Raw genomic sequence first — 11237 nt, 5'->3', positions numbered from 1 at the left:
ACATCCCTTTGCCACATGCCCTCCCCTATGCCTGGCTCAGTGCCTGGAGCGGAACTACATGTGGTCTTTCTAGGTGGTTCTCTGAGGCGAGTGGTCAGCGGGTGCCGGGTTGGGGGCAGCTGGCAGATCGCGGGATGTGGGTCGGGAACCCAGAGAACACTGGGTGCCTACAGCTTGGAGCAGCTGGCTCTGAAGAATTATTGCAAGTCTGCACAACTTAAAAATCTGCAGTTTGGGGGCGGGAGGGGGAGCGCGGGGGTGGGTCCCCGAGCGTCCCATTTCTCCTCCGGGCGGTTCACTGAACGTTCTCGCTCACTGCAGAGGGGTCAGAGATGCCTTCTGGACCACACGCTGAGGTCCTGGTTTGTTCCTCAACCTCAGCCTAAGGCATCTCCATCTGACGTCCTCTTCCACGCTTTGGCAAGGGGACCCGACTCGTCCCCCCTTCCTTTCAGTGCATATGTCTGCTACCTCTTCTGAAATGGTAAGTCGAGGAATCGAGCGCGTAAAACAATTTCCTTCTGCACTGTGCCTGAGTCTTCAGGCAGCTGGGCTGGTGGTAAATAGGAAGGACCGGAGGCTGTTTCCTCCTTCGCACTTTGTTTTAAAACAACTTGGGGCCTCGAGACCTCCTAGGAAAATCCCAGCAAATTTGCAGAGTGTAGCCTGGGCGGCGACTTTCCAGAGGCAGTTGCCGGAGCCGCCGGGGCCACCGGGTCGTGATGCTCCCAGCCCTGGAGGGCGCGCAGGTGGGAAGCGCGGGGCACGCTCCTGCTGCCACCCGGACAGGGTACGCCGCTCCAGGGGTGACTCTGCACTTGAGTCTGGGCGGGGGCGCGCGTCCCGCAAGGCCGCCTCTCTGTCCATCCATCGGTCTGCCTGTCGCGCGGCCTGACGCCCGCAGGCAGCAACCGCCGGAGGCTGAGCGCCGCGCCCTCGGCTAGGGGAGCACAGGCTGCTGGCCCGATACAAGGCGGCGGGCGGAGCTGGGACTAATGGGGCGGTGGCTGAACGTCTGGCCCCGCCCCGCCCCGCCCCGCCCGTGGCTCCGGGGCGCCGCGCTCCTGCCAGGCGGGACCGACCGACGGACCAACGCCGGCCACCCGGCTCTCCTTGCCGCCGCCGCGGCAGGCGCGGGACCGCGCGGCGAGGCCTGATCCCTGCAGCGCGGACGGGCGGCGTCGCAGAACGGAGCCAGCCAGAAGCGCCCGGACTCCTGCAGGTACCCGCTGGTGTACCCACCTCCGAGCGCGCTCCGGAGACTTCACCGTGCCACCCCTCAACTTTCCCCACCTTTTGCTGCCTCACTCCCTCCCGTGGTTATGGGTGCACGACCTCGAAGGTCTATGCCCGCAGGGGACTTTGCGTCCTGCTGGGTGCCTGTCTCGCGGCGCTCCCCATCCTCCGGTCCCTAGAGCCCGGAGTCGTCGCTGGAGCCTTAAGGATCCGCCTGTTGCGCGAACTGCGGGCAGTCGGGATGGTGTCTGAGTCCCTCGGAAAGCTGCTCTTGGGGGTAGGGTGGTTGGGGTGGAGTGGAGGACGGGCTGGAGGCGGGAGAATCGCTGAGGCAGGCAAAGGCGGCACTTCGCGGAGGGGCATCCCTGGGGCGTTTCCTTAGCTGGGAAGCCGTTCCTTCCCTTCCTCAAGAGGAGGCGCTTTCCCGACGAATGTAAGTGCTCTCCAGGCCGCCTGCTCCGCCTTCTTCCCTGTCATTCCTCCCCTCCCCTTTGCCCTGCAGCGGTGCAAGGAGCCCCGCGACAGTTGCAGGGAAGAGCGCACCAGGGCCCTTGTCCTGGCGCAGTGCTGCGCCCAGGAACTGCGGGCGCGCTCGGGGTGGGAGCAGCTTGGGGTTTGCAGGGCCCATATCGAGTCGCCTGCAGCCTCCCCACGTTTGGATCAGTGGTGGTGGTGGGAGTGGGTGGTCCGGAGTCGGAAACTTCCCTTTCTTTCTGGAGGTGAATGGGCTGGCGAGCGAGTCAGACCTGCCGGCAGGGGCCGCGGCAAGCCAGGCTGGGCGCCTTTCGCATTGCAGGGCTCATTCTGAGCAACACCACGCCCCCCCACCCCGGCCCCCCCCAGCTTTGTGTCTCCTCGTCTCTTTTGGGAAAGGAGCACCTTTTGCGTCCTTGGTGTCTCCACCATCTCGGCTGGGGAGACTGAGCTGGAGTCTAACTCAGGCAGCTTTCGGCAGGAGGGGAGGACAGCAAAGAACTGCCTTCACCCGCCGGAATAACCCGGGGACCCTGATTTGATGCCCGAGTGAGGGGCGGGGGGCGGGGGTGTTCCTTGTCCTCATAGAAGGTAGACTTTTGGTTCGCCCCACTCTTGGTTCTTGTACTTCATCTTACCATCTGAAGAGTGGGGCAGGTGGGGAAAACCAGATCAGAAACCTTCCCCTTTTCATGTATTTGCTTAAGCGATTTGCATGACCATTCGCTTAGAACTGTGTAAGTTACCCCTAGCTGCCCCCCTTTTTGGACTACTTGCAAATACCTGCCCAAGTAAACAGGAAGGAAGCATTTTCCTGCGCACCTGCCCCCTTGCTAAAGGCGGATGCTCCAGTGTCTGTCCTCCCCACGTATCTCAGGCTGAAAGAGGGTGGCATTGATTCTGTGGTTGCACTTGGTGTGATGTATAGGTCTCTCTCCTTCCCTGGGTTCTGAACTCCTTGAGGACGTTGATTGATTCAGTCTGTGTTTGCAACCAGCCCAGGGTGGGTGGGCCAGGCCATGGGCTCTGCTCACTAGCATACACTGTAGGGGATGAAGTTTCTGCTCCAGTCTAGTTCAGTTCTTCCTTTTTTTCTCACCAGATTCCTTCCTTTGCCTTTTCTAATATTAAATTTGTCATTTCAGAACTAGGAATTGTCAATATTGGGATAGGGAGGAGAAAGTGATGCTGAAGTGCTTAAGAACTCTGAATCAATAGCTTGCTGTGCATATTCTAAGGAGATTTGTGGGATCTGTTTTAATTCAGTCTCGCGTCTGAACCATTATTACCTGGAAAAGCAGCCCAGATAAAGCCATTAATGAGCTCTTGCTGGTCAAGTGTATGAGAGCAAATGGGGAGGTAGGAAGCAGACTTTGTTCTGTTCAGAAGTATTAAAATTTTAAAAATCCAATGCTCTGACGCTTGGGTTTGCCAGCAAAGCACCAGCTAAGCTTTTTCTTCTTTTTTTATTATTGTTTTTTTAATAAAGAGGAGGAAGAATGGGGACTCCAGCCACCCCCTCTGTCTTCAGTGAATTTTGCCCTTCCCTGTAATCCTTCACAGACTCTGCATCCCTCTGTTCTACCAGAGATCTCAGTCTGCGCTGTGTCTGGCATTTGGGATGGGAATGTGTGTCAGCTTTGAGAGAGCAGGCACCACAGGGTTTTCCTCCTCCTCCTCTTTTTCTTAATAGATAACATTTGTTGGCTGGGTACCGTATGCCAGCTACTCTGCTCGGCACTTTTCCAGGCATTATGTCATTTAATCCTCAGAACGGTCCCATTAGGAATTGAGACTTTCCTTCTTCATCGAAGTATTTCCGTGGGAGCCAGCAGTAGCTGGAACCCCTCTAGGTGCATTCTGATTGCATGGGGCTGGGCCGGAGGTGTCACTGGCAGGAGAGGACAGCTATTCAGGGTAGGTTGAGGCAGAGGGGAAGGTGGGTGTGTTTTTTGCCCCACTTATAAGGTGTCAGGAAGTACCTCCAGAGTACCACTGGGTGAAACACCCACAAGGAGAGGTCACAGAGAACACACTAAGGCTGGGGACCTAGGGTCCAGCCCTGATGTCTACCTGCGTATGGCTCCTTGACTTGACATAAGTATCTAGGCTTCTCTGAGTCTCAATCTGTTTAGCTACAAGGATCCAGATGTTTAATATTTGTCTTTACCGTGTAATAGGACTGCACTGAGAGCTCTCAATGTGTTAACTCATTTCATCCTGATGAAAACCTTAGGAGAGGCTCTATTATTACCCTATTTTAGATGAGAAAAGAGACAAACTGAGTAACTGGTGCAAAGTCACACAACTGGGACAATGTGAAGCCAGGATTCTATCCTGGCTGTTTGGCTGCAGAGCCGTTGTGAGATTCTGTTCTCCTTGTTTATTCCTACAGCCTCAACACTGTGCCTTGTGCTTAGTAGGACTAAGACTGGGTTCATTGAATGGTGACAGGTAGAGGTGGCTTGCCATTACCAAGTGGCTTTTTGGCCCCCTGCCCCCCATCTCATCCTTAAAAGAAACCTTGAAAACTGTGCTAGAAAAATGTTCTATTTGCTTTCGCCAAAGTAGTTGTCTTTCCAATGGAATTCTGCCCAGCTGGTTGGGAAAAAGGAAGACAGACCATACAGATCATGGGCTAGGTAAACATTATGGCTATTTCCAGAAAATATTATCAATGAAAAACCCAGAAATGTCCCAGCACACTGCACTCTGAGTCAAATCCATCAAAAAAGCAAACCGGTAACCAATAGTCCTTCCACAAAAATTTATCGTGTGGGTGCCATGTGCTCAGTACTGCAGGCACCAAGGGCAGGCAGAATCTGAGACATGTCCTCCAAGCTTGAACTTACAGTGGACCTGAGACTCACACATGTGTCGGCACATGAGTATGGTGATGGATGGTAATCAGTCTTTGGGTGGTGAACGTGATATAGTCTACACAGAAATCGAAATATAATAATGTACACCTGAAATTTATATAATGTTATAAACCAGTGTTACCTCAATTAAAAAAAGCAAATACCTATAAAATATAAATAGGATAACACTTTGTTATTTGCATTATAATTTAAATTTCGTTATTTTTTAACTTGTGTTTTATCATAGAGGTGACCGACAGAAAAAAGATTAACAAGCACAAGACAGGACAATACTAGGTGGTAAATATGAGTCCTGGTAAAGATCACCATGCCTGTCCCATTTGTATAGCCTATTGGAGTTTGTAGAAACTTTCACCGAGTTATCTCATTTCAGTTCTCGTAGTAACTGAGTGTGATAAGCGACAGGCAGGGTGGAGGTTAGGAAGCCCATATTGCAGATGAAGAAAATAAGGCAAAGTGAGGCGTGGACTTGGCCATAGCCAGGGGTCTTCTGAGTCCAAGTCTGTCATCTTTCTGCTTCACAATGAGGGCAGTGGAGGGTCCTTGGAGGTGGCGGAGTTTGAATTTCATCTTGAATCTGGCTTTTGGTTACTGCTCTTGGCTTGCCAGCGTACTTAGTAGGGGCTGGAGAGGAGGAGGAAGTACTTTTTGCTGTTTTATTTTTGCATTCAGGGACCCTGTATGTGAAGAATGGAGAGAAATTGCAATTCTGATGAACACAATAACAATTTTTAGAATGTGCAATCAAATATGGAAGCTGACTTAGAAGAATTTCCATCCTTGTGTTCCTTTATCATTTCTCTGGAGCACCTTTTGCAACTTTGCAACACATGCACACCTCCCCCTTATAAAAACAAACTCTTTTTTCTAAGCTGTAGTTAGTAGATTAGGTTGTAGTATATTTCTTTGTGGGCAAGAGGGGCTCGCTCTCTTTGCAATCCTGCAGAGCCTTGCACCATTTGTTTTCTCTGAGTAGACACCCTGTAAAATTGTCTTTAATTGCACAAGCATTGAATGATAAAGGCCCAATATCTGCTTTTAGTCAATCGTTTTATAGATAAGCAGTTATGTTGACAGCAGCTGGCTTCAGTTTGCTTGTTGAAGTCCCCAGTGAATGAAGCATCCTGCTGATCATCCAGAGCAGATCACCTGAGTTCAACTGAACACCCCGCAGATGATTACCAATGTTGACTTAATAATTATCTTATGTAGTCATAAATATCCTCTTTACAAATACAAATATGTACAACCGTTCGTTCAACATGTATGGAGTACTTACCCAGTGTTACATACTATACTAGGGTCTGGGTACCCCCAGGGTAAAGGAAACAGTTACGGGGGGTGGGAGGTTGGCAAGTAGACAGACCTTACACCAACAAATGCAAACATTTAAGTAGTGGCAAATGCTCTAGAGAACTTCATAGGGAAGAATAACAAGGGTAGGGAGGGCCCTAGTTCAGCTGGGGCAGCTGGGGAGACCTTTCTGAGGAAAAGACTTCATTCTGAGGGATAGGTAGGAGTTTATCAAGTGAAAAGTGGGAGAAAGGGAATCCCTGGCTGTGGAAGTGGTGTGAGGATTCTAAGGCAGGAATGAGCATTGAGTGTCGGAGGAACTCCAGGAAAAGAGGTGGTTGGGAGGAGGTTGGGGAGAAGAGCAGAGACCAGATCATGCTGCACCCTTTGGGCCAGCTTCAGGATCTTTGAGTTTATCCCAAGGGCTGTGGGAAGGAATTCATGGATTTGTAGCAGGGGAGTGTCAAGAGCCAATTTATATTTCTAGGAGATCACCTGTGAAGCCTAGATTAGAGAAGAAAAGATTAGAGAGGTTCAAGTGTGGCAGATGGGAGCCTACTTAAGAGGTGTGTGTGAGAGGTGGGACCTAAAGCCAGACTGGACTGAGTGAAAAATGAATGGGAGGTGAAGAAGTGAAGACCATACATGTATAGGTTGGTTATGAAAGGGAACAGAGAGACAGGGTGGGTGTGGGGGAGGGTTTGCGTACATGCATGTCTACAGAGAAGGCGACCTTGGCTGAGGTTAGGGAGCTGAGTCCAACTCTTCAATAAATCAACGCATGCACATCTCTGTGTGTAGATTTATATGGTGCCAGCACTTCTAGAAGATTAGAAGTGTGAGTCCTATCTCTGGCCTTGTCTTCAATTGCTGAGTAAGTTTGAGTATGTCCCCTCTTGAAGACTTCTTTCAGGAAGGCTGAATTATACCCTGGCAAATAATTAGTGTGTTGAAATAAGAGAATGCTGGCAGACTAAAATTTTGCGCTTGAACATACTTACACGTTTTCACTTTCATTCTTCTCTGGACTGGTTTGGCTTTCCTAAGTCCTGATTGACATACCAAGGTGAGCCTGAAAGCATTTCCTATGATTTACTTAAGGTAAGGCATTTGATTGGCCAAAGAGATGGGAGAACTCCGTGGTTAAAGACTGTGGTTTGTAGATTTGGATTGAGAAGAGATACCTGGGTTCTGGAAAGGATATTTCAGTAGTTTTGTCTTTGAGGTCAGTAAATCATACCTTCTGGGGAGTGTTTTTCTTTTGGGTTTTTAAGATCCCAATTTTCGAAGTGTGGTACCCTCATGAGGTCACTGACATGAGACCTCTGTCCACCTACCTCCCTTTGGTGATGATTTACCTGGCCAAGATTTATATCCCAGTCTGTTTCAGGGTCGAGCCTTCCTGGTGAAGCTTGTCTCCTCTGGGCTAAAAGTGTAAATGAGAAGTGTCATTATGTGGCAGTGTCCTTGTATCTATCAATCAATCAATCTATCTATCATCTATCATTATCTTTGCTGAAGTGTCAAAGGTATTGATATCTCCATACCTTCTCATCATCTCCTTAAGTCACAAATCCTGCAGTGTAGGATCTCTAGATATGCAAAAATAGGAATCTCATGAAAGTTCATATGTTGCCTGAGAACTTCGCCTTTTAAGCAGTTTCCCCAGACTTCTTGATCTAATTAGAAATCAAATCTCAGCATGATGCATCTTTTTGATGATGAGCACTGTGTTTTCTTCTCCCAGCTCCTCCAGACTTAAAATGTGGAAGGTGCATCATACTTACCTTTTTATCTCGTGTCTTTTGTATGGGGCTTTGAAGTAAAGGGTACAGGATGCACAGTTATGTAATGTGGCCCTAAACTCTAATGGGTTTGCTTTTAGTTGTTTTGTTTTGTTTTTTTACCTGTCACTCCTATTGCCCACATCAGTAGTTAAGAACACACAAGCAAGTCCTGTTTTACAACCCTTCATCTGTCAGTTAGTGTCAGCAACTCGGAAATCATTCCCACTTAAGCATTATTAGACATTGGGGTTAGGTTTCAGAATGCCCCACAAATGCATTACATTAGATGGTTTTGAGTCGTGGAACTGCAGGGCTGTGTGGTGTGGAAGGAAGAGAGGGAGTTCTCTCTCCTGGGAACAGGGCCCTGCTCCACACACCCATACGCACAGACACGCACCCTAGAGACTTAGTGCTCATTAGTGTGGGCTGCTTAGCTGATTGGATAGAAGTAAACAAACCACAGAAAAGGCCATATTGGGTATAGAGTTTCAGTTTTACAAGATTAAAAGCTTTCTGGAAATGGTGGTGAAGGCCGCATAACATCATGAATGCATATAATACCCTTGACTGTACATTTAAAAATGATTAAGATGGTAAATTTTATGTCATGTTTAATTTAGCACAATAAAAAATTGGAAAAAAAATTGAGATTCTAACGCTATGAAACAGTATTCTCAGGTGTTTTGGTCTCAGGACCTTTATATGCTTAAAAGTTGTTGAGAATCCCTGAAAAGCTTTTGTTAATGTGGGTTATATCTGTCAATATTTATGTTAGAAATTAAAAACTATATATTTTAAAATATTTACTTACTAATTTATATAAAATAACAATAATACTCTCATTGCATGCTAACATAAATGGCATATTTTTATGAAAAATGTCTTTTTCAAAACAAAAAAATTTTCAGCGGTACTGTTTTACATTTTTACAAATTTATTTATTGTCCGATTTACTAGAAGACAGTGGGATTCTTAGATTTGCTTCTCCATCTAGTCTATTATGTTTTCACACATCATATGCCCTCTGGAAGACTCCATTGGATACTTGTGAGAGAGTAAGAGTGAAACAGGAAAATAACATCTTAGTTCATTGTGAAAATAATTTTGACCACATGGACCCTTTAAAGGGTCTTAGGAACCCCAAGGGTTCCCTGACCGCACTTTGAGAACTACTACTATAGAATAAATTCACCACCAAGTTAATTTTTTTCTTATGTTGTATGTTTTAGCCTCTTTTCCTCTAATATTTTCTGAATTTGAACTTTAGCAGTTCAATATATTGCTTATCTATGATTTCAAATAAAAGAACTAGGTGACTTCTTAAAAAAAATGTACCATCTTATTTTTTTCTGAGTTTATGTGACAAACAACAACAATGCCCCCCAAACCCTGTTTGCACCATTCTATTGTGAATCTCTTCAGAAGCTAACAATTAGTCAAGTGCAGAATTAGTTTGAATTTTTCTTGCTAAACCAACTTGAGTAGAAAACTCTTAGACATGGAAACTTTGAGTGTGAAAACAGGTAAAGCTAGCCATGTTTTACTCCAGAGTCCACAAGCTTGTTGTTTTTTCCGACTGCGCTCCTCTGTCCTGTGCAGTAAGGACTTTCTTTCTGCATCTCAAGGGGAAAGCCTGTGCTTGTACTGAGACCGTGCCTACAGCTGTCTCCGGGGCTTGGTCTTGAGCTGTCAGCTGTCACCGCCGTGCTCGCTGGAGGGCGTGGGTGCTCCTCAGAGGATCTCCTCTTCTTCCTTCCTGCTCTGTCCCACCTTGTTTTTCTTTCTATGGAGAACTTGGAAACTTAGAGGGGGCGGCGCACTTAGGAAACAGATTGGAGAAAGGAGAGGAGTGCGAATTAATTTTAAGAAGTCAAACTGAAAACTCTTTTGACTTACATTGCTGTGGCATCTCATTATTTCATAATTTTTTTCATCTTGATGAAATGTGGAATTACTCATAGCAGATAGTTCTGGGCAAAGCATTAAAAAAAACATCCTCCCAGGATGGCTTCCAGGAGCTGGATGTGGATGTTTCTGAAGCATAAAAACGTTCTTTTTTCTACCTTCCAAATAATGGATAAGATGCTGTATTAAACCATCCCATTTATTTCACTATAACTTTTAAAAACTTAAGTGAAACTTTTTTTTGTCGTGCCATGAAATAGATAGTCACTGTGGCAACTTTCTACAGCAATAGACGCTTGGCGCTCTGAGAGTTTTGTTGTTAAATATGCTGAGGATTTATGATTTGGCAAAAGCGCTCTGTTACTTCTAGCAGCAATAAATGCCTTTCTACAATCCTTTAGAAATTCCAGAACATGTCAGGTGCTCAGACTGGGTAGAGAGAAACAATAGCTTGGTCAGACATTCTCTTCCCACCGTCCTGGCGCCTCGAGGAAGACCTATGTGATGGAAAGGGACCTCCCAAACAGCCTTCTCCACTCTATTTTGAGCAGGAAAATCCTTGTCTTTTACCCTGAAGCAGAAAAATCATTTAGCCATCCATACACCAGACATCTCCCACTTAGCTGCTGTGTAGCAGACACTGATATCACTATGTATCAATGTGCTAAGAAGTAGGATTCTGCAAACACAAGGGGGAGGTGCCTATTTAGCATTACAAGTGTGTGTGTGTGTGTGTGCGCGCGCGTGTGTGTGTGTGTATTCACATGTGCATGTGTGGTACATCAAAGGAAAGTGTCCCGGCAGACGTGACATTTTGGGCTGATTTCTTGAAGACAAAACTGGAATTAACTGAAAAAGAAAGGAACAGAGGGAACAGCTTCAGTGAGGTTTGGAAATGAGAGCGCACCATAAGGTTGAGGATGGTAAATAATTTGACAGCGCTGAGGCAGAGGAGTTTGAAGTAGATTGGTGGGAGCTGAGACCAGAGAGAAAGGCAGGGATGTTTTTGCTTGACATTAGAGGAGGAGTTTGGACTCTATCCTGAAGATGCTGTGGGACCACTGAAGGTTTGTGTAGAGTACAGACACATACGTTCTAACTTGTAGTTTAGACAAGTCCCTCTGGCGGGCTGTGGAGGGGAAAGGGGCATTAATGAGAAGTGGGGGCAAGATAATGTCACTGACGTGTCTTCTAGTGTGATTTGGGGACACTGGATAAGGGCTTCTGTCACCCAGGTAGTTAATTTGGCCTGTTCCTGGAAGTCTGACCTTCCTTAAACTTCTATATTCTCTGCATAAATTTACATTTATATTTTAAGTTCAAGAATGGAGAACTCTCTGGGAAGATTGAATGGAATTTTTGGCCACACATCTGTTTCTTCTTCCTGAAGCCTCCTAATTTCCTTTGGGTAATTATCTCTCCCTGTTGAATGTTGTCTTGGTGGGATGCTACACGATAAGGACATCCTCCGAGGTTCCTCCTGCCCCAGTCCAGCCATTGGGTAGGCAGGTGGCATAAGTCCAGCCTATCAGACACTTTGTCAATGGAGTTACTCTAGGATGGAAGAGACCACTGAATGTGTTCCTTCCTGTGGCGGCTCCCTGACCAAACCTCTTCTTCCATGAGTTGTTTCTGCCTTCAAGTCCTTCTGAAGTGAACA

The 11237-nt window shown here is 47.0% G+C and overlaps 1 protein-coding gene across 14 annotated transcripts in view; it reads left to right on the top strand.

Annotated features, from left to right (window-relative positions):
- Positions 1-229: 229 nt before the first annotated feature.
- Positions 230-11237, top strand: part of KCNS3 (potassium voltage-gated channel modifier subfamily S member 3) — a 190646-nt gene continuing 179638 nt past the window's right edge. For 8 of the 14 annotated variants that reach the window (XR_011526679.1, XR_011526676.1, XR_011526677.1 and 5 more), the window contains exon 1: positions 1029-1222. The gene's annotated coding sequence lies outside the window, so the exon portion shown is untranslated. Of the gene's footprint in view, positions 485-656; positions 1223-1509; positions 1670-11237 lie in introns of those variants that run through there. The other 6 variants (XM_008520242.2, XM_008520244.2, XM_070574369.1 and 3 more) reach the window with 6 other exon arrangements.

Source organism: Equus przewalskii, chromosome 14 (genome assembly GCF_037783145.1).
Source record: "Equus przewalskii isolate Varuska chromosome 14, EquPr2, whole genome shotgun sequence".
NCBI lineage: Eukaryota > Metazoa > Chordata > Mammalia > Perissodactyla > Equidae > Equus > Equus przewalskii.
The sequence above is the reverse complement of the archived record's forward strand: the minus strand, read 5'-3'. Positions and strand labels throughout refer to the sequence as shown.